The sequence below is a fragment of the Panthera onca genome, chromosome D4 (assembly GCF_046562875.1).
Source record: "Panthera onca isolate mPanOnc1 chromosome D4, mPanOnc1 haplotype 2, whole genome shotgun sequence".
NCBI classification, from domain to species: Eukaryota; Metazoa; Chordata; class Mammalia; order Carnivora; family Felidae; genus Panthera; species Panthera onca.
The window spans coordinates 23,691,142-23,719,034 of NC_138351.1; the positions used below are offsets into that span (position 1 = coordinate 23,691,142).

Sequence of the window (27,893 nt, forward strand, 5' to 3'; positions counted from 1 at the left end):
AAATGTGGCTTGATGCCAACAAATGAGTTTGATATACTGTCAAGCAAACTCTTAACAACATCTTTTATTTTTATAGTATTATATGATGCAGGTTAAAAAGCATTGCAATGAATTGTGGGTGGGGAACATGGGGCATAGTGATGTGAGATTATTTAAGTAAAACCATGAAGGAAATTGTATACACACCAGAGATTCCACTGCCTTGTCTTGCTCAATGAGTTCTGGGGTGGGAGGCAGTTAGCCAGCTGGATTCCCAAGAAGGGCAAAAGCTTTCCATTAGACATGGTTCAAGTTTCCATTTACATCTGCAGTCATGGATAGTCAAGCAGTGACCCGGCTGGCCACAGGAAATGTGTGGACTAAAGGAAGGGTTTCCATGCAGACACTTACAGTGCATGGCCACTTCAGGTTCTCAACACTGATACCTCAATAGCACAGAAAGCTGTTTGTTTTCTCCCCCAGCATAGGGGTGTGATCCACTCAGACTAGGCTGCATCATGTAGTTAAGTATTCTGTCTCCATTCTCTGCCAGTGAAAAACCCAACAACTGAGTGTTGAAAGCACAAAAGTTGTTCTGCACTTGGTCACACCGTTCTTGGGGCCTGAACTGGTGGTTTAATTGATAGTCACTTGGGGAGAAGCAAATGGATTTGGAGACCCAAGAAATCACCCACAGACACTGCACTAATGGAAGATGTTCATGGACTTTCTTCCTTCTGCACAGAGTCTAGTATCTCTTTTATACATAATTAGCTGAAAATTTTGTCCAGTAGCCTCTGTAATTCTCCCAATGATGTGTTTATACTTGTATTTTCCCTGTACTAGTTATATTTTATTGTTAAATTGGAAATATGGATCATTATGTTGTTAACTGAAGTTCATATTTCTTGGACAGCCACATGCCTGACAGGCCAAGGGACAGTGCTGTGGAAGAGTGGTGAGCCTTACTTGAAGGTGGAATAGAAGTTCCCTTTGAAAATATTTGTCAAGCTTCTCTGATAAGATTTACCTGAGGTGTTGACGCAATATTCAGATTTCCAGTCTTTTCGTTTGGGGATGCTGAATCAGAGGGGTTGGAATATGTCCCCAGAATGCATATTTTTATAGCCATATGATTGTTATCATTTGGGTCATGTGGGAAACACTGCCCTAGGAAGTAGGACTTTGAAAAGGTGATTAGAGTCAGGGTGCTCCCTGATTGCCAAACATCCTCCATCATTCCCATGGAGGTATTTTTCTCTTTCTTAGTCGTTTTCCAGCCTCTGTTCAGTACCTCCCACCAACTACCATTCAGTCCCACGAGGGCGGGTTGTTCTTACCTCAGATTCTCGTGTCCTCATCACTGTACCTGAGTCTACAGTCCCTACCCCATTTTAAGGCATTCCTATCCCACACATCTCAGTTACAGCAGTACCAAATGATTTACTTTCCATGCCTATCCCAACCTCTTCAAATCTTTTGACTTTTTTTGCATTACATCTTCTGCACGGAATGCCTTCTCTCACTAGTTTACCCATTGCATTTCTATTTCATCTTTAAGAGCTCAAATGTCACTTCTTTAGAAGTCTTACTCAGCATGCCCAGGCAGAGTTAATTCTCTCCTCTGTGTTCTCATAGTACTTTGGATTTCTCTCACCCATAACATATGGTAATGTAATGACCTGTTTACTTGTCTGTCTCTCTCAGTAGGCAACTTGGAGAGGGATAGTGACTTCATATTTATATTACAGTGTCTAACAGAGTGCCAGGTACATAGTAGGGATTTTATAAATATTAGCTGAGTGAACTTTCAACTTTTAATAACTATATATTAAATGATTATTAAATAAAAAAATATGTGAATTAGTTTATTTCTGTAAGTCCAGATAGTCATTTATTCATTCACCATTTATTCAGACACATATCTAGGGGACCCCTATTATATACTAAGCATAAGTGATTCAGTGATAAACTAAAAATACACATCATTCTTGCCTTCATGGAGCTTTGAGGTAAGAGAATATATTAATAGAATAATTATGAAATGAAAAGAAGATTTGCTATAGTGAAAAATACCAAGGATAGGCATATGGGGCAATGAAAGCATATAATTCAGAGTGGGAATGTGAGTGCTGATAACAAAAAGGGATTATCTAGTGGGGGGAGTGGAGTGAAGAACCTTCCATGCTTGGAAAATCCTGTTCAAATGCCCTGGGGTAGGAGGGAGTGTGGTAAGAAGAAGGCATTGAAAGATGGATAGTAGGTCTGGAAACAGAGAGAGCAAGTGGACTTATGGCCAGAGAAAAGGGCTGTCACCTAGAGGATAAGAGTTTTCATAGGCTCTGTTAAGATGTTGTGTGTTTATTCTAAATGCAGTGGGAAACCAGAAAACAAAACAAAACAAAAAACTGAGTAATTTGGTAAGTATGTTATTGGATTTTGGGGGGGATTTTATACTGATCAAATAATGATTTGTAGCACCATGTTTGTTTTGACCATGCAAACTACTTCAGCACAGGAACCATGTCTTATATTTCTTAGTGTTCCCAGCATCTAGCATTACACAATAAATAGAATGAGCAACCAAAAGATGTGTGTTCTTGTTTTGTTTCAGATTCTTGACAGTGAGGCTTTTTGTAAACACGCTTAGAAAGAAACTTAATTAAACAAACACACTGGATAGCTTATGACGACATAACAATTTGTGTGAAAATTGTGAGAAACATATTTGATATGGTGAATGGACAGCTGGTTACCCACTACAGTCTTAATCCACAAAGACTGTTTCTTAAGTGTTTGGGAAACTAGTCAGCATTAGTTTGAGAAGAACCTATTTCCCTTGCCCAATAAAGTCATTTTATCACTCATGATGCTTGAGGTTTTGCCATTAATAATCAATACTAGAGCTGTAGTGATGCTTTGGGCTTTAAGAGTCCTTTTTGAAAATGCAGATAAAGGGCACCTGCATGGCTCAGTCAGTTAAGTGTCTGACTCTTGATTTCAGCTCAGGTCATAATCTCATGTTTCATGAATTCGAGCCCAGCATCAGGCTCAGTGGTGACAGTGTGGACCCTGCTTGGGACTCTCTCCCAATCTCTCTGTCCCTCCCCCACTCTCTCTCTCGCTATCTTTCTCTCTCTAAATAAATAAAATTCAAAAAAATTAAAAAACCAAAAATGTAGATAAATACCTAATTGGGAGTCAAAGACATATTAATGTTTATCAACTGACCTCTTTGGGATATTTTGATAGGATTTAAATATAAAGGAGATTTTGTATTAGGGATAGAGCAGGAGCATCAGTGACATGGAAGTGAGGTTGGCCAGGAGGCCACTTCCTCAGTTTTGCTTGTCTTGTCACATCTAGAAATGAAAGTCATTTTGTGAATGATGGCGGTGATTGTGCTACTAACCAAAGCTGAATCTCTTTGGATGTTGGTTTCACAGTAAAACAAAGAGTACTTTTCTTCCTAATCTCTAGGACACGGCGAAGTTTAATTATTTCAGTGAGGAAAAGTGCAATGGACTTTGGCAGATAAGTTGCTCTGTCATACAAGCTGAACTGGTGGCACCATCTACCCAAAGCCTTCGTGATTCAGTGGAGTTCTCACATGAGCTTCTCAGGAACAAGTTCTTTTGGTAAGGCCAGGATTTTGTCAGAACATCAGTGCACCTAATCTTAGGTGCGCTTTCTCATCTTCCATCAATTTTTTCCAGACTTCTTTATTTGCCCCACTGCTCAATGACTTTTCTAGTTGCTGGAGGGCACACGAATGAGAAAGGGAACCTTTGTTGAGGCTTTGGGGCAATGATGGTTTTTCTACAATATTCCATGATGATTTGAAAAATTAAGAACTCTGTCTACGACAGTGGCACATTTACATTACACATGTTCAGCAAGACTTTTCTTATTTCCCTCCAGGCTTTCTACACTCTGCCCTGTGGATTTCTACAACCTTACTTTCATACTTGGCAATTGTTCCTCATTAAATACATTACGACTATGGCAAGTCTTGAATTAAGGATATTTTTAAATGAATAAAGCCATTCTATCATTAAATGTAACAACTTTATTTCCTCACATAGTCTCAAGAGATGCCATAGATCATATTTGGAGTTTTAATAAATTTTTTAAAAACTGCCACCAAGGGGGGCACCTGGGTGGCTCAATGGGTTAAGCATTCGACTTTGACTCAGGTCATGATCTCACAGTTCATGGGTTCGAGCCCCACATCGGATTCTGTGCTGACAGCTCAGAGTCTGGAGCCTGCTTTGTATTCTGGGTCTCCCTCTCTCTCTCCTCCTCCCCAGCTCGCACTCTGTCTCTCTCAAAAATAAATAAAATTTTTAAAAAATGAAAAAAAAATCACCACCAAGGAATGAGGTTCTGATTACTAAAGCAACCATTCTGACCAAAGATGGATCCACCTTTTTTTTTTTTTTAACCTTTTCCTCCGAGAGATGCTCTTCTTGGGTCCTAATTTGTCTAATAAATCTAAGGCAGGGATTAGCAAATGACAGGCCAATTCTGGCCAGCAGCCTTTCTCTGTAGACAAATTTTTATTGGAATGTAGCCATGCCGATCTATTTAAGTACTGTCTATGGCTGTTCTGACAGCCATAGTAGTTGAGCAGTTGCGACAGAGAACACATGGCCTGCAATGCTGAAAACATTTACTATCTTACAGAAAAAGTTTGCTGACCTTGGTCTAAGATAGGTTTCTGTATATTCTTTGACTATCAATTAAGCCAGGAGCTCCTTGAAAGCAGAGGACTAATATAGTTTCTCTCTGTATCTTCAGTGTTCAAGTCCAGAATGAATGAAAGTAACCTAACCCACCTGTATGAAAAATCATGCTTCCTGACCCCAACCTTAAAGACTGTGGGAAGGAACCATTGAAAACCAGACATATGGTGGCTTTCTACTAGGACAGGTTGGGTTGATTTTCAGGAAGATCTGTATCAAGTACTCTGATCTTGATGTGCTGCAAAGGGTTGCTTCTGTTCTCGTTTCAGCAGTTCAGGGATGGGAAGACAGGGATGTGGGGGGAGCGACCAGTGCAACTTTTGCTGCCCCAAGAGAATTTTCATACCTAAGGATCTCCCGAATGTATTTTATGAGGATGTCCCAGTGTTTGGGTGCTGGGCAGCAGTGGTCAACGAATAGCTTCACTGGCATCTTGGGTTGTTTGTATTCCCAAACTCACTCATCTCGGCGGGCAAATTCTCTCTTAACATTTGGTACCGTGTGAAAAAGGAGATGGTTGGGAGGCAACTGTAGCCTGTTCTCTGTACTCCTTCCTTTGTTTCAATGCTCTTGTTGACTTTCCCTACATATGTAAATATGGGAAATGACTAGAATGTAGGTTAGTTTTTGTAAGAAATTTATACATCTAATGCCTTGCTTGAAAAGGCATTGGAAAGGGCCCAGGAAAATAGTCTTGCCAGTTTCCTTAATAAGTAAGCCAGAGATGGCAGTTATGTACCAAGTTCATTACCACTCTGGCCCTTCTCACCCTCCCACTGTCATACATCACTAATAGATGCCTGCATTCTTTCAGAAAGAGAGAGCCCCCGAATCCTTCTTAAAATCAGGTAACTGCCACCAATTAGTCCGACCTGGCACGTGAGATGAAATCTTACCTGACAAAGCTGGTTTTACATATTTTTAGGTGTGAGAATATTATTCCAGTTTTTATTTCTTCCTTAGCTCCTCATGTGGAAACTGATCCAGGCCTTGAAGGCAGGAAGGGGAGGCCTGGCAAATCAAGGTATCCTCAGCAGAATGCTGAGCTCAAACAAAGATGTGAGGTGACCAGCTAGAGTAAAGCAGAGTGTGCAGTGGAAAGTCACATGAAGTGAATGTGGACTAGGAAGGAGGAGCTAGTTTAAGGTAAGCATTGGCATCCAGGCCAAGACATTTGAATGTGATTTGGAAAGTCAGTGTTCCTGAAGTCTGGTCAGTGTATTATTACTCAGGGTTCTCCAGAGAAACAGAGCCAATAGGATGGGATATGTATATATACACACCCACATACAGAGCAACAGAGAACAGAAAGAAACAGAGAGGCAGAGAGACAGAGGCGTAAGAGTGGGGATTTGTTTCAAGGAGTTGGCTCTTTTGAGTGTGGTAGTTGGCAAGTTTAAAATCTGCAGTGCAGGCCAGCAGGCTGGAAATTCCAGCAGCAGTTGATGTTGCAGTCTTGAATCTTAAGGCAGTCTGGAGGCAGAATTCCTTCTTCAGAGGACTTCAGTTTTTCCTTTTAAGTCCTTCACCTGATTGGATGAGGCTCACCCATGTTTTGGAGGGTCATCTGCTTTGCCCAGAGTTTACTGATTTAAATTTTAATCACATCTAACAGCAATTTCACAGAAATTATTGGTTAGAACAAAGTAAGTTTATTTAAGTGAAACAGTTGATTTAAAGAAAATTATTAAATAAATATCAGATGCAGATGGTATAGGGATATGTCGAGTATATATCTTCTAAAATGGCTGAGATCAGAGAATGGTAAGTGACAGGATCCCTAAACTCTTGTAACAAGGAAACGTCATAAGAAAATGGGGTTTAAGGAGATTAATTCTGCTGCCCTGAACAAAGGCTATGGACAGAAAATCTGCATCAACAAATTTTAAATATAAAAATGTTCTTTCTTGTAATAGCTACAAAATAATGCCTTTTCTAAAGATGCTTTTTCCCAAATTTCCTGAATATAATTTCCCAAATCTGCTTTTTTAGTTGTTTATGCTTTTTTTCCCCCTCTAACAAATAGTTTTCAATTTTATGTAATCTGAACAGCTGGGTCTTTTGCTTTATGATTTTTTTAAAAGGATTTGAAGCTTAGGAAGTCATCCTGGGTTTTCAGTTTCCAGGTGTAACTTATACCTTGTTTGAGTGGGCAGTTGGAAAAGGCTATTTTTTTTTAACTTGTTTTATTTTTTATTTTTTAAAATTCACATCCAAATTAGTTAGCATATATTGCAACAATGATGTCAGGAGTAGATTCCTTAGTGCCCCTTCCCCATTTAGCCCATCCCCTCTCCCACAATCCCTCCAGTAACCCTCAGTTTGCTCTCCATATTTATGAGTCTCTTCTGTTTTGTCCCCCACCCTGTTTTTATATTATTTTTGTGGAAAAGGTTATTTTTAAAATATTTAATTTTTCCATGTATCTGGGATTTATTTTGCTATGCATTATTAGGAATGCATCTAAACTAATTTTATTTTCCTTAAATTCCTACTGAGTTATTCCTTTACAAGTTCATGAAATAGCTCTTCCTTTCTGGTGGTGTCATTTTTATTTTCTAGCAAATTCTTATATGGAACAAAATCAATTTCTGGACTAGCTAGTCTGTGTTCTGTAACTGTATATTTTTTTCTTCTTTCAGTAGATTATTTTAATTATATAGTCTTATATTTAAATATCTAGTGTGGCTAGTTCCATCTCTTATTCTCCTTCCAAATTTTCTGTGATCAACTTATCTATTTTTCTTCCTGTGAACATCAGAATTTCGTCACATTCTCCCGAAGTTTCATAGAATGTTAATTGGATTTTGTGTAAATCATTATGAGGGTTATAATGAATTCTTGTATAATTCATTTATGTATGAATTTATGCACATTTTCAATCAACTTTTGATGTTTGTGACTATAGAGCACAGATAAGATTAGAGTCAATGAATTAATCTAAAATAATAATGAAGATATTTTATCTCAGGTGCCTCCTCCACTTGAGAAATTTAAATGTATAAATAGCCAAATTGAATTGAATTCCCTTCTTTTTGCCCCTAAATATCTGGTGTAGATGTAACCCAACAATCAAGGATCCAATGACTGGCCTCAGGGAGCAGAATAAAAAGAAAGAGTGATAAACACTATCCTGCAGAGCGAAGGTGCAGGCCCGGGACTATAGGAAGCTCTGGTCATAACCTTGCTTTTTTGCTTTATGCTCTGTGGCCTGGGGCAAGTTATTTAATCTTTCGGGGCCTCAGTTTTGTTATCTGTAAAATGAGAAAAATATTTCTTCCCTCACATTATAGTTAAAGGGAATGAGTGAAAGTTTGGGGCACATGATAAGTACTGACCAACATGAGTTCTGTTCCACTTCCTCCTTGTGATTCTCTCCCTAATCCCCACGAGGGTTGACCTAATCTACATTAACTCTCAAGGGTGGTCTTGTGACCTACGAAAGCCTGTTCTTTCTTGGGTCAATTTTGAACTGTGTATTTTATAATCAATCACTGCATTTATATGAAAAAGAAGTAATCCACTAAATTCTAAGTGGTGGATTTTTTTTATGATGGTAGGTTTTGGGGCCAATGTGCATTTGTGTCTACATGCCGAAACTTCTGCACTGGCTCCTCTGGAGTACCACAGCAGTTTATTAGACTAAGCGTGGGTCGTGAAGGAACGTTACATTCAGTTTATTTTAATGCAGGAGGGGTGAAGGGCACACACTGTATTTCCATTAGATTTTCACAAAAAAGCATTACTATTTCAATTGTTTGTAAGTTCACTTAGGCAAAAAAGAAAAGCACATTTTTTAAAAGTTTAGTTATCTTGAGAGAGAGAGAGAGAGAGAGAGAGAGAGAGAGAGAGAGAGAATGCATGCAAGATGGGGGAGGCACAGAGAGAGAGAGAGGGAGAGAGATAGAAGCCCAAGCAGGCTCCACGCTGTCAGCATGAAACCCAATGTGGAGCTTGATCCCAAGAATGGTGAGATCATGACCTCAGCTGAAACCAAGAGTCAGATACTTAATTGAGAGAGCCACACAGGCACCCCCAAAATCACACATTTTGAGGCAGTACTGGGTAAAATTTGGTGCTTATTGCAGCACTGCCTTCATACCAGAAGATGAGTTAGGGCCCTGGAAAGAAAGTCCCATATTGAATGTGTGAATTATGTTAAAACTGTGCAGGCTCCAAGTTTCCAAGCCTTCTGAGAGAAAACACACACACACACACACACACGCACACGCACATGCACACACATGCACACACACACATGAAAAGAGAGGACTAAGGAGACAAGTCACCCTGCTTGGCCTCAGTTTCCAATTTGTAAAATGAGATAGCCAGACTAGAAGGTTCTCCAAGGTCCTTTCCAGCTCTGAGTGTAGGAGACAATCTCAAATCCTGTGCCTATATTAGCCCTTTGTGGACAGGGAGATTAAAAACACAGGTGGCTCTCCTGCAAAACTTTAATTGCAGAGCTTTAATTAGAAAAAGAATCAAAATACTCTTTCGGATTATGTTTTCTTAATTTTATTTTTAATTGTGTTTTTATTGTTTCCATTTTAAGAGAGAAATGAAAGCTGCAGTTTGCTGAAGTGCTGCCCCCGTTCCCCTGCCATACAACTGCCCTAGCAAGTTAACCTAAAACGGTTTCTAAAATGTATTTTTAATGAGAAACCAAGGTCCCTGAAATTTGTCGTCAACATTTTTTCCCCTTTAGACCTCTTATGGGGCTCTGGAGTTTCCATAATTCATTGCCAAGAGCATGGCAAAGGATTTTGGCTTAGTTTAGTAATTACCTTGTGTTAGTCTCACTCAAAGTTCTTTTTCTCTTAATGGGTTAGGAGAGCCATTCAGAGGCTTTGATTCTAGTAATTAAAGTTGCAATGGGAGGGGCACCTGTATGGCTCAGTCGATTAAGTGTCTGACTTCAGCTCAGGTCTTGATCTCAACACCTCATGAGAGTTCAAACCCCACGTGGGGCTCTTTGCTGACAGCTCAGAGCCTGGACCCTGCTTGGGATTCTGCGTCTCCCTCTCTCTGCCTGCTGCCCCTCTCCACTTGCATTCTCTCTCTCTCTCTCGTCCCTCTCAAAAATAAACAAAAAAAATTTTCTGACGGGCAGGGAAGCTGAAGCTGCATGTAATGTTTAGCCTATTAAAATGGCCATATCCAGAGCTTACACAGAGTAAATTCTTACTAGAGACTCTGAATAGGGCAGGTCAACATGGAAGAAGGCATGAGAAAATGACAGAGCTAAGGGAAGTTTGGGAGTATTCTTTCCTCTCCAAATTAGGTCCCACAATTAGAATGGACATTTTTTTGCCCCCTGTCATCGCATGAGGGAAAGATCTTCCCAAGTCTCCCTGTGTGCTTCCAGAATGCTGACTCACTCCCAGACTTTCAAGGTGGAGCATGCAAATTAGACCATAGTTTCTCAAACTTTCTGTGGTGGAGGACCAGTTTGCTTCCTCCCCCTGCTCCCCCATGTACTCTGGGCTGACACTTGCCTAAGATACAATGCAAATGAATCACAAAAACAATGACACACAAAAAAAAGACAAACAAAATACAAACGTTGGATTTTAATTATTAGATTTAATTACTCTGTAAAATTGCAATAGAAGGTTCTAACCATCCTCAATTTCTATACTTGGTGCAGATGGTGACAAAAATGTGGGAACAAGTACTGGCCCATGGACCACACTTTAAGTAGCGCTGGCTAAGACCAGGGCAACAGTATTTTCTGGTTCCCAGTAATTATTTCAAGGGTGTTCTTATGACCCGAGCTAGTCCCATTCACCTGAATTTTGGGACTTGAGAACACTGGGACAACAATTCTCTGTTTTTCCTGGGTGGATGACATCTTGGGACCCCAAATCTAAATCTGGGGCTTTCAAATCCCTTAGAGGAAGCTCTATGTCTCTATGGAGACAAAATGGAAAATTCAGCCCCCATCCTGGATCATTCTCTCCCTGCCACCTCAACTGTGGGCAAGGAAGGACAGGGAATCCCAGCAAAATCACTGCGTTCTATCAACCATGGGCTTGCAGAGGAAGTTCAGAAAATGAAGGATGGCAGACAGATTCTTCAACCTATCAGACATAGCAGCATAGGCAAAGCAAGCCAGACATAGACTGTACCAGCCAACAGATGGCCCTCAAAGCAGCCCGCAAGGCAAGCTGGCACCAGGCACGAGCCAAAGGATAAGACCGTAAATCCCAGCGATAGAGTCAAGATGCAACAGGACAAAATGGTGGTGAATCCAGAACCTGTTTCTGTGCCCAAAGTGTCCAGGGAGTTATTCAGGGTTGAGGAGCTAGATGGGCGTCAATCAAAACCTAGAGACATCTTGACAACCAGCCAGCCAGGAAGCCCCCAAATGATAAATGTGAATGCAAATAAGGACAAACGTACTGTGACCATTAAAAGCCACCCACCAAACACATCAGTTCCCCAGGATCCTAATTTAACAGAACGGCTGTATAAGGAATTAAAGCTTAAATTGGAGCAAAGACAGCAGAGGTGGGCCCAGAGCAAAGACAACGACCTGCCCCCCTCGACTTCCAAGGCCTCCCTGACTCATGACCAGGAGGACTCCAGTGGGGACATGGGAGCTTCCCAGGTGCTTCACGTCCGTGTGCAGGACACAGGAATTAGCACGGAACAGCAGCAGGATACTTGGGTCCCTAAGCATGTCTTAAGGAAGCACCAGCACAAGAATCTCCCACCAGCTACAGAGACAGTGAGCCCTCCGTGTTCCAAAGCACAAGAGTTTGGTGGAGGAGATGCAGGGTTGGGGACATCCCAGCCTATAAGGAAGAGTTGCCCTCCCCGGGACGTGGCACTGGCGGAGAAGCCTGGGAGCCAATCCTCCCGCACCCTATCACAGAAAGGTCAGCCTCCCCGTGAAAGCCTTTTTAGAAAAAAAGTGAAGGCTATTTTACAATGGCTTAATCCTGGCAGAAAGTGCAAAAGACAAGAAAACTCCCAGGAAAAGGGCATCCTGCCATGTGTGCAAAGCAGAGGCATGGTTCAAGGTAGAGCTGCCTTTACTGGGAGGACCGAAGCTCAGAAACTCAGGAAAGATGTTGGGAAGTTCTTAGAAGAGAAGATGGGGCACCGGCATGCTACAGATAGCGCCTGTCCTCAACAGCCCCTTCTGTCCTCAGCCAAGTTTGGGAAAACTCGGAAGGAAGCACAAGTGCAGGCCCAGGCACAGCCTGCCCAGGGGCCTCCTCTCAGCTACAGGGCTCCCTCCTGTAAAGAGAGAAATACCAAGTCCTGTCACCAACAAGCTGTCTTTGTGGGCCACAGCCATTCTCCAAGTATTACAGGGACAAGGACAGACACCCTCAGGAAGCTGTGGCACTTAAGGGCCAGCTGTTGTGTCAGAACCATCACCTGTCTGTGCCCCACAGGGATCCTGTGCCCCACCCACACTGCACCTGCAGGCATCAAGCTGGCCAGGGGCCTCCAGCCACTCTCACTCACTCACCGTAAAGGCACGGTGTTCAGAGATCTGTGTCTATTATTTAGACAGAAAACCCTTCTCCAGAATTTCCGGGGGGGGGGGTGGAATTTCTCCCCCCAAATACCTTGTAAAGAATATTGATTCTCCCCAATAAATATTTCTCTAATACTGACGTCTGTTCTGTGTACTGTGTTGGGGGCATAGGTTTTGGGTAATTCAGGGCTTGTGTTAGTTCAGCTGTTGCTGATTGCTTCAAGGGACCAATCCCCTGAATCTCTTGAGAAATAGAGATCATGTGCTCCAAAAGCCCATTTGATGCAGTTTTAGGAGATAGGCTCTGTCTCCTATAGGTTAGCCTTAGTGAAAATGTATAGTAGTCCTCACCTTAACTGTCATCAACTGTTTTATACCCTTCAGAGCAAGTCTTATGTATCTGAGCAGGATAAAAGACAGGTATAGATTTCAGATAATAATGATTAAGCCACTGTTTTTTTTTTCTTCACAGTTAGTGTTACAGTGGCTTAATCATTATTTGGAAATCTGTAACCAGAGGATCCCATGGGGTGGGGGGGGGGGGGGGGTGAACTCTGAATGGGAGTGGTTGGGCTGTTCAGTGTTAAAAGAAAAACACTGCTAAAGCCCTCTTTATTTTTATTTATTTATTTATTTATTTATTTATTTATTTTTTAATATATGAAATTTACTGTCAAATTGGTTTCCATACAACACCCAGTGCTCATCCCAAAAGGTGCCCTCCTCAATACCCATCACCCACCCTGCCCTCCCTCCCACCCCCCATCAACCCTCAGTTTGTTCTCAGTTTTTAACAGTCTCTTATGCTTTGGCTCTCTCCCACTCTAACCTCTTTTTTTTTTTCCTTCCCCTCCCCCATGGGTTTCTGTTATGTTTCTCAGGATCCACATAAGAGTGAAACCACATGGTATCTGTCTTTCTCTGTATGTAAAGCCCTCTTTAAAGACGATACAAGTGTGGTATCCTTTTGTCCAAGGTTATGCCATTGACCCTGCAGCATCTGAACATTAAGGTCACAGAAAGAATTCAGAGTCTATGGGGAGCCTGAGAGTGACAATAGATGGAATATGGTCCAGAGCAGGGAACATGAAGAAGTGAGAAGGTACTGGAGGCTCTAACATCTATGTAGATATACCAATAACGCAGCCTTCCAGTTCCTACATAATCTCAATTTAGCATCCTTTACTTCCCATCCAGTGCAGTTACTGCCACCCTGTAGAACTTAGTACTGGGAATACTTCTGCCATCAGGAATACTACAGTCTGATATTGTGTCCTTTTACCTCCTCCTCCTATCCTTCCAGCTTATATGTCCCCTGTTATCAACTCCGCATGATTTATTTTCCAACTTCTTGTCTATCTACCAAGGTCTTGTCTTCCTGATAATCTATAAGGTAACCAACATTATAAAGCTCTAGTAGAGGGGTGCCTGGGTGGCTCAGTTAAGCAGCAGACTCTTGATCTCGGCTCAGGTCATGATCTTGTGGTTCATGAGTTTGAGCCCCGCATCAGGGATCCCTTGGGATTCTGTCTCTCCTCTCTGCCTCTCCCCCACTTGTGCTCACTTTCTATCTCTCTCAAAATAAACAAACATACATACAAAAAAAAAAAGCCCCAGTACAGCACAGGGAATATAGTCAAAATGGAATTGTGATAGTTGTAGCTGCAGTTGTGGTGAGCACAGCATAGAGTTTTACACCTGAAACAAATGTGACTATTCTTCAATTAAAAAAGAAAAAGGCTCTAGTACAAATGGGCCCCATCCAATCCCCTTCAACCCTTCTTGTCTGGCAAAGTGTCATCTCTCTGCTTTTTCCAGAAATGTCTTTTTCTAAGTTACGGACTACTACTGGAAATCTCACAATTGAGTCTACTGATGCCACAAGAAATTCAGCCCCAGCAGTATCTGGAAATCATTCATCCACCCCACAAATACTTATCCCAGGTTTACATGCAAACAAAACAAATGGAGTTAAGTCACTATTTCCTTAGTCTGTTCTCTTCCCAGTTCTACTCAAAAATATTTTAAATTTCCTCACTTTTCTCAACTTAGGCCACCTTTACTTGGCCCAGCAGATGTGCTGGACCACAGTTTACAGAGGAACTAGAAATCTGTGAGATGGGAGCTTTTCATCAGAACACAACAAACACAACAAAACAAAATCTTCCAAAAATATTTCCCTATTCCTCTCTCCTTCCCAGTGCAAAAGGAATTACTCTTTATTGAGAAATAGCTAAATTATAGTCTTGATGGACTGATCCTCCCTTGACAGGTCTCCTTCTGCCCCCCTCCCTGTCCTTATGAGGCACCCAACCTCTTTTATTTTTTAAAAGATTTTTACTACAGAAATGTTTAACATGCACAAAAGCAGCTAGAACAGTATAACTTCCCACACACCCCTCACCCAAGTTGCACTATTGTCATTTGGCAGGTGTGATTATGATTAAAGTGCAAAAGCCCACTTAAACACCTTACCATCTAGGGGCTCCTGGGTAGCTCAGCTGGTTACATATCCAATTCTAGGTTTAGGCTCAGGTCATGATCTCAAGGTTCATGAGTTTGAGCCCCACATTGGCTCTGCAGAGAGCCTGTTTGAGATTCTCTCTCCTTCTCCCTGTCTCTGCCCTTGCCTGCTCAACTCTCTCTCAAAATAAATAAACATGGATTCTTTTGAGGAAATATGAGGGGTAGGGCTGCTTCTGAGTATGTTTCTCATTTCATAAAGGTAAAAATGCACTACTGGGGAAAACAGCAGCTGAAGGCAGAGTAGATCTTGGGGATGTAGATCTCTGGGGATGATGTGGGGTCCAAAGGGAGATCACCAAACCAGTAAAAGGGGTCTCAGGTAATATCAGGGTAACAGGTGGAATATGAAGATTTCACTAAGATAAATATATGTGGTGAATAGGTGGAGTTAGAAGGTAGGTTGGAGGCATCTGAAGGGCCATGGAAGGATGGACAGATCTGCTGTGTTGGATGGTGGGTGAAGGGTTGCATGTGAGTTTCTCTCTTACGTTGTCCCCTCCCCCACCCTCAAGAACCTTTGGTATCTATGCTAAAGCTCTGTAACGTCGGCTTGGAACTCTAGTCTAGAACATGTACTCTCAATGCCCAGCTGCCTGAGGCAGCAATACATTTCCGATGATATGAACCATCTTCGTCTAAGACACCTTAGTGCACTATGGCTGAAATCCAATTCAACTTGTTAGGTATTTCCATTCCTGCCTTCCTGTGTGGGGTGGGGGTCCTTCTTCTGGTGCTGTGCTACGTTAAGAAGAATCCGTGTTTGCCAATATTTTGGAAACACAGAGAAATCAATCAGGGAAGTAGAAGTCCCTCAGAGATATTAAATCTTTTCAAATAGATGCATTCAAAGTTATCAACTTCCAACTATTGCTTTTGCTGAATCTTACAAATTTTGATTAAGTTGTATTTTAATTTTCATTTAGTTTAAAATAGTTTTTTCTCTTGAGATTTCTTCCTTGACCCATGTATTAGTAGTGTGTTATTTAATTTCCAAACATTTTGGAATTTCCAGCTATCTTTCTGTAATTGATTTCTAGTTTAATTCTATTCTGGTCTGAAAACATACTTTGTGTGATTTCTACTTTACATTTGTTAAGGTGTGTTTTTGGCCCAGAATGTGGTCCATCTTGTGAATGTTCCATGTTGAGTGTGAGAAAAATGTGTATTCTGCTGTTGAATGAAGTATTCTATAAATGTCAGATAAGTTGATTGATGGTGTTGTTCAGGTCAACTATCTTTACTGATTTTCTGCCTGCTGAATCTAGACATTTCTGATGGAGGGCTATTGAAATCTCCAACCATAACAATGGATTAATCCATTTTTTCTTACAAGTTCTACCAGTTTTTGCTCACATACTTTGATGCTATGTGTTACATGTGTACATGGTAAGGAGTGTTATGTCTTCTTGGAGAATTGACCTCTTTACTGTTATGTAATGCTCCTCTTTATCCTTGATAATTTTCATTCTTGTGAAGTCTGCTTTATCTGAAATTAATATAATTACTCTTGATTTTTATTTTTATGTATGTATGTATGTATGCATGTATTTTTGGTTAGTGTTAGCAGGTACATTTTTTCTGTCCTTTTGCTTTTAATCTATCTATACCTTTATATTTAAAGTGGGTATTTTATAAACAACATATAATTAGGTCTCGTCTTTTTACCCACTCTGACAGTTTTCTGTCTTTTAATTGGTGAATTTAGACCACTTCCATTTAGTGGTCTTTTAAATATAGTTGGATTAATATCTACTTTGTAACTGTTTAGTATTCATTGTACCTATTCATTTTTTCTTCCCCTATTTTTCAGTTATGTTTTTAAAAAAATTTTTTTAATGTTTCTTTATTATTGAGAGACAAGAGTATGATCAGGGGAGGGGCAGAGAGAGGAAAAGACACAAAATCCGAAGCAGGCTCAAACTGATGCAGGGCTCAAACTCACAAACCAGGAGATCATGACCTGAGTTGAAGTCGGACACTTAACTGAGCCACTCAGGCACCCCAGTTTTTATCTGATTTTAAGCAAACATTATATGTGATTCTATTTTCTCACTTTTGTTAACACATCAGTTATTCTTTGTTAAAAAAAAATTTTTTTAAGAGGGAGAGAGCACAGGCAGTAGAGGGGGTGGGGTGGGGGAGAGAGAGAAAGAGAGAGAGAATTCCAAGCAGACTCCACACCCAATGCAGAGCTCGATGCAGAGATTCATCTCACAACCCTGAGATTATGACCTGAGACAAAATCAATGGTGTGATGCTTTACTGACTAGTCACCCAGGCGCTCCTGTTAAAAAATATTTTCGTGGTTGCCCTAGATTTTGTAATACACATTTACAACTGTTACATAACACTATACCACTTAATAGGTAGTGCAGGAGTTTCCAATTCCTCCTGTCCCTTGTAACACTGATATCATTCATTTCACTTATCCATATAATGTAATGATCCAGCACATTATCATTATTATTATTGGGCCAGTTGAGAGTAAGATGAATAAAAGTTTTATTTTTTCTTCCTTCATTCCTTCTCTTCCTTTTCATCTGAGTATTTTCCTTCTCCCTGAGGAAGTTATTTTAACATTATTGCAGGGCAGGTCTGCTGCTGCTGAATTCTGTTTTTATTTGCCTGAGTTTTGATTTCTCTTTCAGTTTTGAAGGATAATATCACTAGATATAAATTTCTTGATTTGTGGTTTTTTCTTTCAACACCAAATATTTCACTCCAGTCTCATACTTGCATGGTTTATGATAATAGGTCATAATTCTTATCTTTTTTTCCTCTAGAGGTGGGTTTTTATTTTTGTCTGGATTCTTTAAAGATTTTATCTTTTTGTTTCCTACATTTGGAAAATGATATGTCCAGGTATAAGCTTTTTTAGTATTTTTCTGCTTGGTGTTCTCTGAGCTTCTACAATGTATAGTTAATCTGCCATTAATTTTGTGAAACTCTTGGCCATTATTACTTCAAATATCTCTTCTGCTCTATTGTTCTTCTAGTATTCCAATGACACATATGTTACACATTTTGAAACACAATTCTTGGGTATTCTATATTTTAGCATTAAAAAAAATATTTTTCTCTTTGAGTTTTAGCTTGGAACATTTCTACTGCTATGTCTTCAAATTCACTTGTTCTTTCCTTGACCATATGCAACCTACAGATGAGTCAATCAAAGGCATTCTTCATTTGTCATAGTGTTTTGGGTTTCTAACATTTCCTTTTGATTCTTAGAGTTTCCCCTTTTTCTGCTTATATTCCTCATCTTTTCTTGTGTGTTGTCTACTTTTTCCACTAATATAATAATCAGTTATTTTAGACTCTGTACAATAATTCTGAAACCTGTGTCATATCTGAATGTGCACCTGATGCTTGGTTTGTCTATTCAGATTGCTTTTTTCTTGCCTTTTAGCATGCCTTGCATTTTTTCTTTGAAAGCCAAATAATAGGAGTATTATAAGTATTATAATAGGAGTATTATAATAGGAACTGAAATAGTGTGAAGGCTTATGTTAACCTGGCTAGGTGTTGAGCTGTGTTTAATATTTACTGTAGCTATACATGTCAGAGTCTTTAATTTCCTCTAGTGTTGTTATTTTTTGTCTCCCCTAGTGTTAGTAGGTTTCACTAAATGTCCCTATGTAGCGCCTATACCTTGCAGCTCTTTTCAGCTGTGATCCTGTTGATATGGTGATAAGATTTGGGGGAGGGGATATGATTAAATGTCAGTCTTTTAATGGGTCTGTGTCCCTGGGTTGTGATGTTCACAAGTGTATTGAAATTTTTTTGTTTGTTTTGAGTCAAGTCTAGAAGGTGCTGCTGTAGTTGAGTAATTTACTTTCTCTCATGTGACATAAGGCTCTGATAGTCTATTCCCCTGCTGAGTAGGCTTCTGTTATGAAGAACTCTGGGAATATTTCACAATGTTTTCAAAATGGTTACATTTATCTCCAACCCTACACTCCCTTGCCAGAAACAGGAGTATTTTTTCCTAGCTCCTTACTGTGAGAACCAGGTGGGGTTCCTGGTAATAAAACTCATGAATAAGCAGGGGAACCCCATTAGATTGTGACACCAGGAGTTTCTCAATCTCATGCTAGCCCACATGCATCCTCCAGAAATTTGTCCAAGTGTCTATTCAAGTGTTCCCACAAGAAGAGCAATCCCAAATCTCCAGTGGTTTCTGTTCCAGGTAAGCTGATCTTAACTGTGATTCAGTGTATTCACACTCTGTGAAGATTTAGGGCAATGGCTTTGCCACTATGACTCCAAGAAAAGTCATTGATTTTCAGTTTGTTCAGCTTTTTGCTTCTTTCAAAGACTAAAGTGATGATTTCCAGGCTTTTACAATGTGAGAACTGGAACCAGAAGTTGCCCTTCAGAGAATGACTCTTCATCCCACATTTCTAAATGAGTTTGGTTGGGTCACAGAGACACCTAAAATGGGAAGTTTAAGAAACTAGACATTCACTCCTCTAGGAAAAGAGATTTGGCAGGGCTACAGGTTAAGGAATGACTAAGGTTTCCAACTGAAGCTCACAGACTATCTGGATGGGGTGGCGGGTCTTGTGTAAATTCCCAAACACAGTGATTCCACAGTCCTAGATTGGGTTATTTAGAGAGTACGGGATCTGTGTAAGAGAACAAAGCTCCACAGCACTTAATCAAGAGTCACATTCCCATGTTTGGCATCACTTGACCAAGCCTTCCTTCACTGATCAGGAGAACAGTGCTGAGCCTCTGAGAGCCTCTGAACAAAGACTGGGGTCTGAATTGTGTCCCAGGATACAGGATCCTACCTGAAGGAGCACAGATGTGACTGTTGGCCTCAGTTTCTATTTCCTCAATGAACTTATGGTTGAAAATATTAAGTGTGGGCCCCACAGACAAAACACTTCCTTCAGTTTTTCCAAGTAGTAAATATGGAAAACATTTTATTATCTTTAAAAATTGATAAAGAAAGGCCACAAAATTATATTACTTAAAATAGAGTCATAATATTTATGGATGATAAATGTCCCTTTTTCCTAGAGAGAAGAGAGACAGAGAAATGAGTCCTAGCTCCTCATTCTTTTACTTTTATTCTGGTATCAGGGCAGTGCCAAGAGAGGCGGAAAAGTTGGACACTGAAAGGTAAGCTTCTGCCTATTCCACCTGAGCTCTCCAAGAGTGACCCTTCCTGTCCTTTCCATGAGGTCCCAGGTCCATGATCTCTGAGGATGTCAGTTGCTAGACAGTCCCTACCAGAAAAATAGGCCTCACAGAAGAGGCTCATGGAAAGGCATTCATTCAGTGCCCAAGACCCTTCTCAGTTTCCTTGCTCTGCCCATCCCTGAGCACAAAACAGTAATGGACCTGGTCAATGGGTGTTGCCCAATAGGTGGCCATGTGACTGTCAAGAGTCTGAACTTCTGTCCCCTGATTTTCTGAAAGGCCTGTGATATCATGGATATTCAGATTCCTCTTTGAAGTAATCATTGACCTATGTTCCTCATAGGGTTTGTTTCAACGTCACATGGGATAATACATATGAAAGTCCATTGTGAATGATAAAAAAAAACAACACATACCTATATGAGTCTTGTTATTATTATTATCATTGACTATGTGATTTATATCCTCATTCTTAGGGCTCTCCAAGTCCAATCTACCAAGGGTATCACTTAAAGGAAACCATGCTCAGCCTCTCATAATATCTCTTGCTTCTACTTTCATCAATCTCCTCATTTTCCAGGCTGGAAAACTTGCCAGAGTGAAGCTGAGGAGGCAAGAAAGGTGATTTCTCTTCTGCAAAGGTGACTAAATATTACCTTCTTTCCTGACACCCCCGCCCCACCTTTTTTAGCAGAGTCTATGAATTTCTAGGGCTTCAGGGAAGCCTGGGATTGACAAGGGATAGAAAATCCTCAGAGTCAGAATGTGAAAGCCTTTGGGATGGGGGGTGGCACTACTTTTGCCAGAATTGCCAGAGCCACATATGTTTGTTTTGGCCATGGCTGCAGCTTTGTACCTCCTGTCTCCTGCAGCCCCCTGTGCCGGCATCATGATACCACGCACTTTCGTCAACTGTTATGTCCAGACCCCTTCTGTGAGGTGTGTAATAGTACAACTGCTGAGGTCAATCAGCTGCTGTTCCTGGAGGTCCTGGAAGACGCTACTCCCTCTGTGATCCCCTTGGCTGCCACAGCTCCTGTGACTGACTCATCATTCAGTGCATCCCCTGCCTTGACAGCAGTCCCTCCAGGAGACCTAAAACCAGCCCCTTTGCCTGAGTCTTCCCCACCCCCACTCCTTTTTCTCACCTAACTTTTTCTTACCCTCACTACCAGGTCACCCTCAGACACTAGTCTTTTCCTCCTTTGAATTCCAAATTCCCAATGGGCCATTCCACACCCCAACCCCTTGCCTTTCCCCCCTCCTACTACATGATGTTCAGAAAGGGGATCCTACTGCCCAAGCAGAGTCCACTTTACCTCTGAATATCATCTTCTCTCTTGACCCCACCATTTTCCAAGATGTCAACCTCTTACCACGTCTGTCCCAGACAAAGATCCCAGTGATTCATTTCTTTGGCACCATGCAACACTGACCCTGTTTCACCACCACTAGAATGCACTTTAACTGTACCTCAATCTAAATCGATTTCCATCTCCTTGAAGCCTGTTCCAGAAGACTCATCTCCAGACAGACCACCCTGGTGGGTGGTCTGCCTGTATCCCAACAATCAGAGGTAGTGGCCATTCAAGACCGTCAATTTCAGAATTCTCCTGTTGGAAGGCTCATACCAAGAACATGTTCCTCCCCACATTATCGCATTCTGATTTTCAGCAAAGGCAACTTTACCTCCATCTACCAGAAACCCATCTCTGGAGAGACTCTGTTAACAAGCACAAGGAGGCCAGTGGAGTTTCTTTCTTGGCCTTAACATCTAGGCAGTCTTAGAGAGACAAATGAAAAAAAGAATGCCTTTCCAGATTTTAGAGAGGAAAGAAAAAGAAGAGAGACCATTTTCAAAACAATGTGGTCAGAATACCATGGACATCTTCAGTGAATTTACTGCAGCCATTCAATGTACAGGTCACCACAGCCCCCAAAACAGCTAGAATGTTGTAGGCAACCTGGAGCACCTGCGCATTTGTCAGCAGCTCCTCTGTATCAAGTGTTTGGGGGAAAACTGGAATCAGAAACATGGCCAGCTCTTCTGGGGTCTTCCCTTTTTGCATAATGAGTCCTTAGCAGCCACACTTTTGGTTTCTAGTAGTAATTCCCCATAAGAGTCTCACTTTGTCTTATTCAATGGGCTCTATAATGCTTCCACAGTCAAAATGCAGGATCAAGAATCTCTACCACTTCCTCATTCCCATCACCTACCTCTCCCTAGTGTATATCCCCAACCCTTGCCTCAAACCCTGTCCCAATCCCAGCCCCTACCTTTCACTCCAGTGAACCCTCAAGCCCACCTTCAACCCTGCATACCAATCATACCATCTTCTTCTTCATCCCAGAATAGGGACTGTGGAGTGTCTTTCTCCACAGATTGAAGAATGAGTCAGACTCTCCTATCTTGACTGAAAATCAACACCTGGAGTGGCACATGTAGAAGAAGCACCAGGAAAGTTTGTGGGGTTTAGTGCCTGGTTCCAAAACTCTCATGAAGCCATTTGTCCTCAAGTTCCCAACTTTGCATTGTTTAGCTGGTCATCCCATGCCAATGGTCTCTGTCCTTCCTGGCCATTTTCATATTACCTGTGAAACCCAGGAGAAACTGGAGTTTCATGGTCCAAGGAAGGTAATCCCATACTGGTACCTCCATGCCTGTAGAAATCTAGAGTCTCTAGTACTGATAGAGCCTCAGTATATGAGCAAAAAGGCAGACATGTCTGAGCAAAAATGCAGTCATGTTTGCTCAAAATTCTCTGAGCTTCAGGACCATAGTAGCAAGGATTTAGCAAAGACTGAATTGAGTTTCCTAGTAAGTTTCCATGAGAGGGTCCCAACAGAGTTCTAGCTATGGATGAGTATGATGAGGAATCTTGGGTATATCCTAGAGAAGAGCCCAGAAGTCAGCCCTCAAAGGGTCTCAGAATGCTACCTAGCGAAGGGTCTTAGGGCTTCTTTGGAGGCAAAAAGTAACTGTGTGTGTCATTCAAGGATCACTCATGGAATGAATTACCAAATGACTCAAGGAAGGACACAGACCAGAATCAAATGAAATCTGACATTAGATTACATTTGAACAAGAAATTTTGGTAGATTACTGCGGGTAGGATTCCTACAGGTGTGTAGGATTCCTACAGGTGTGTTGCTCATGGCTGGCTGATGACAATGCACTGCCTTTGTGTGGGAGTTCCCAGACTAAAATGGAAAACACAAATCAAAAAAGACAATGGTGGGTAGGGTTTGCTGCCAGATTACCATTCTGGAGCCTTCCTTTCTCGATCCCAATACCCGACGGCTGCTAGAGGCCCATATTGTAAGATTTCGGATGAGTCAGAGGTGAGGTCTACCGCTCAGGGTTCTTGAATCCATAAAATTCTATATGTTGAGAGAAGCCACAACATGGCCTCTTCCCCAATTAGACATTCCCTCCTCAGCCATGCATATTTCTCTGGTAGATTCCAAAGCTGAATTTTCTAACCCCCGTGAGAGAAGCTCTAAAACTTTTCATGGCAACAGGATGAGAACACCAAATTCAGTCCCCACCCTGGATCATTCTCTCCCTGCCATGTCACCTATGGGCAATGAAGGACAGAGGGCCCTGAAAGCATCACTCTCTGACACCAACCATGAGCTTGCACAGGGTATCCAGACAGCTGCGTATGGAAGTCAGACTTTTCAGCCCCTTATGCACAGCATCATAGCTCAAGTGAGACCGAGGGCGGCTGTACTAGACAATAGATGTGGCCCAGAGGTGCCCCCAAAGCAAGCTGAAGCTGGACATGAGCCAAAGGATGAGAATGTGAGTCCTGGCGATGGAACTGAAATGGCTCAGGGCAGAGTGATGGTGCAGAAGAATTTAGACCATGTTGCAAAGCACAACTTGTCCAGGGGCGTATTCAACACCGAGGAGCTGTGTACTCTTCAATCCCAATCTTGTGAAGTCTTGACAACCAGTGAGTTGGAAAGCTCCAAAATGACAAATGTCAATTTGAGTGAGGTAGAAGCTGTGCTGATCACTGAACATTCTTCACCAAAAACACTCAAGAATCTTGGCTCCCCAAGATTCTAAACTATCAGACTTTGAAAGACATCTCTTTAGTGAGTTAAAGTTGAATTTCGAGAGGGTAGAGCACAGTCAGGCTCAAGAGTTTTCCACTGACATGCCCCTTAATTCAGATAGCTTGATGTCCAAGGCCCCACTGACTCAGTTCCAGAGTGACTGTAGTGGGGATATGGGAGCATCCCAGGTGCTGCATGTCCACTTGGGGGACAATACAGTACGGAGCAGCAGCAGGAGTCCTGGCACTCTAAGCTGGTCTTAGGTAAGTGCCAGCCTAAGAATTTTCCACAAAGAAAAATTGCAGAGAAAGTGAGACCTCAGGGTTCCAAAGCAGGAAAATGTAGAAGGGAGGATTCAGGGATAGGAACATCTGTAGCCAGAAAGAAGAGCCACCGTGTTGAGGACAGAAGATTAGAGAGTGCTTCCTCACCTGTGTCACAGAATGAACAGTTTCCTCCCAAGAGTTACTTCAGAAAAAAGATGAGGCAATTTATTAAGTGGATCAAGTCCAAGCAGAAAATCACAAAGCAGGAAATTTCCGGAATCAAGACCCAGTTGAAAGTGTGACTGCTCTTGTGAGTGCTGGGCTCATGAGCTCATGATTACTATTGAGAAAAACCTAGAAGAGAAGGTGGCATGTAGGTATGAATCTGAGGCCTCAGAGTTAAGCCCGCAGAAGGAAGAACTGTAGGCCCAGGTAGAGTCTAACAGGACATATCCCTCCAATATTGGGCTTTCTCTGACCCACAACACGATAAACAGGCAAGTATTATTATATAGCCAAAAAGCTATCTCTGCTGAACAGAACTGTCTTACAAGTGTCAGGCAGAACAGAGAAAGGATCAGACACTCCCAGATACTTGGCACTTTCAAGGAGCAGCTATTAAGCCAGTCAACCCCCTTCACCTCTGCCTTCCAGGGACCCTGTGTGTCATCCAAGCCCTACCTGTGTGCATCAATTACGCGAAGTCCTTCCAGCCACCCTGACTGCTGATGAAAGTACTATGTTCAGAGTTGACTCTTCTATTCGAGCAGAAAACGCTTCTCCAGCACTTCCAGGGAGCAGAAATTTCCCTAAAGAAATTGTTTTGTACTTGCTGAGAAAGCCTTATAATTTTCACGATAACTTATCCTCCTATGAAAACTATCTTTCTTCAATACAACCAAGAATATTAATCCTCCTCAATACATTTTTGTTCTAACAGAGAGTGCGGTTCTCTGTGTATTGCACTGGGACTGTGAGGTGGTGCTGGGCATGGGAGTGGGGACTCTTGCTTTGGGAAAGGAAGGAGGGAGTTCTGCTCTTACTGATTTCCTCTTTGGGTTTCTCAATCCAAAGAAAGAAGCCTGACAGTGGCCTTCTCAGTTTTATCCTGGGGCCCTTTATTTGACCCTGCTCAGGTATCCTGAATTTTTTTCATAAAAAGTACAAAAGGCTTACTCTGAAAACGTTCAGGCCTTCACCAAGTGAGAAAACCCCTTAAAGTCTACACCTTGGCTCCACCTGTTTGTTCATCTGCTCCCAAACTATCCTGACATATATACAGCTGTAGGGTGCGATGAGGTACTATGGCATGTAGGCGTCACCTCCCGGAGCCTACTCAGGGCTTATGAGAGCACAGGGATACCATTTTGGCCTGAGAGAACACAAGATCGTCTTTGAGCGTGAAGACAGCACCTCCAGGATGTTGTCAGGGAAGCTGTGCTCCTATATGGCGCCTGCTTTCCCAAACATGCTACATTTTACACCAAAGTGACAGTAATTCAGAGGTGCATTAGTTATGAATTGCTGTGTAATGGATATCCCAAAATTTAGTGGCTTAAAAACACATATTTATCATCTGACAATTTTTGTGGGTCAGAATCTCAGGCTAGGCCTATCTGGATTTTCTGCTTCAGGGTCTCTCAGAAGGCTGTCATTAAGGTGTCAGCTGAGGCTAGGTTCTCATGTGAAGGCGTGACTGGGGAAGGACCCACTTCTGTATTCACTTACAGTTGTTGGCAGGATGCATGCCTCAAAGCCTGTTGGACTGAGATCCTCAATACGTTGTTGGCCCTTGGTGGGAGTTGGCTAGTTCCTTGTCATGTAGGCTTTTCCATCATGACAACTTACTTTATGAAAGTTGGGAAAGTGTAAACAAGACAGAAGTTATAATCTTTTATAAACTAATAATGAAAATGACGTCCCATTACCTTTCTTTTATTCTATTAGAGGCAAATCACTATGGTCAACCAATGCTCAAGGAGAGGGGTGATTACACAAAGGTATAAACTTCAGGAGGTGGAGGTCACTGGAATCTTAGAAGTCTTCCTAAGGCAAGGGTTTCTTCTTGGACACCCTACTCAGTCCACTGAAGCAAAAGTGGCCAAAGGTGCCAAGTGGATGCTTCTCCTCATCTATATCCATGTCCTCAAGGTCAAAGCTGTTTAATGGCTATGTGGAGTGGCAGCTGGTAAGAAAACATCCGAGAGATTGGAGCATCCAAAGAAGGAAGAAGAGGTGTTATAGCAGCAAACGTGATGTGGGGTCATCTTGAATGGTAAAGTAAAATGAATCCTTAGAGCCACCTGACTCACTTGACACACCTGAATACTGATTCACACTTAAAGGGGAGGAAAACTTAGGTGCAATATGGTTTATCCGGCCTCTACCACAGTCTCTCCACATTGCCCTAGCTCCCAGACCTTGAGGCTAAACAAATAACCTTCAGCTTCTGTAGACATAGACAAACTGAGAGAGGAAGCAAACCCTACAGATAGCAAGATTTAATTCCTGTTCTTATTAATATATTTAGTATAGCACATCTATCATTTCAAATCTGATTCTCCTACCTTGAACATCAGAGTGAATGGGTCACCCAATTGGTGAAAAAGCTAGTACTATGGATCTTAATACATATCACTTCCATCTTCGATATTTTCCATGTCCCTATGGCTTGAGGACTTCTAACCAAGGGAGATGTGGTGGCTTAAAGGTTTAAGTTAATGGTCTCGGGTCACAAATCAATTCATACCTAATGGCCACTGCTTTCATTCAGAGAAACACTGGATAAGACAATTAGACAGAATTTGCATACTCAGACCATCCAGCAAGTGATCTGTCCAAATGATAAGGTACCACCATCCATGAGTGATCTCATACTTTTGTTTTGCTTCTAGGATTGTTTTCCTTTCTTCCAGATTCCTATTTCTATAGGAGAGCAGCACTGTCATAAAAAGCAAGAAAGTATATTAGCTGAAAAAATACTGGAGAGATGAGGTTCAATTTTTTCTGGAAAAAGATGTGCTTTGTAACCATACTCAGGGATCCCAGTATTTTGAAATTTCAGGGGAGTATAATTTACATGATACAGTGTGGTGCCTGAAGAACTGTCACTGACATATAATGCAATGGGAATGGCCTACCAGAATTTTTACAACCTTAAGCTCAAACTCCAAATCTAATGTCAAGGTTGACAAAATGCATGAATTTATTGGTACTTTGATATGGACTGGGCATGGGGACCCCAGATGCCAGCTTCAGGCTGTGAAACTGAATTTATCTGATGTCAGGTGTTGCCTAAGACAATCAGGTTCCTTGAGGCAGCCTTCAGAGGGATTAACACTGAGAACTGTGTCCCAATCAGCAGTCACAGTGAAGGAGCCCAGGCCTCGAAAAGGGCCTCTTCTCTTGAGGCTTTTCCCGTAGAACTTCCATTGGCCCTGGATCAGAGACTAAATCAGGCTATTTTCCTGGGTCACAAGGGGACATATGGTCTTCATTAGGCAGGCGAAGTGGCAGGTTCAGAGACTTATGGAGGCTGCCTCCTTATCTCTCCCAGGAGACTCAAGGTCTGTTCCTTCCTTCATTGGTGGGGATGGGGAGCAGGTAAAGAACTGATTATTATATAAGTGTAGCAGTGCTTCCCTGCAGAGAGGAGGTTGGGCTGGC

At 41.7% G+C, this 27,893-nt stretch overlaps 1 long non-coding RNA gene and 2 pseudogenes across 2 annotated transcripts in view; all 3 read left to right on the top strand.

Moving 5' to 3' along the window:
• Window positions 1-25,635, top strand: part of LOC132676449 (uncharacterized) — a 181,716-nt gene extending 156,081 nt beyond the window's left edge. Inside the window, exons 1-5 of one of the 2 annotated variants that reach the window (XR_014135930.1) lie at window positions 15,345-15,428; window positions 18,861-18,934; window positions 19,774-19,875; window positions 20,477-20,537; window positions 24,882-25,635. This is a non-coding gene — a long non-coding RNA (uncharacterized LOC132676449). Of the gene's footprint in view, window positions 1-15,344; window positions 15,429-18,860; window positions 18,935-19,773; window positions 19,876-20,476; window positions 20,538-24,881 lie in introns of those variants that run through there. The other variant, XR_013551823.2, reaches the window with a different exon arrangement.
• LOC144614078 (spermatogenesis-associated protein 31D1 pseudogene) lies at window positions 10,314-12,327 on the top strand (annotated as a pseudogene).
• LOC144614192 (spermatogenesis-associated protein 31D3 pseudogene) lies at window positions 20,555-21,448 on the top strand (annotated as a pseudogene).
• Window positions 25,636-27,893: the final 2,258 nt, after the last annotated feature.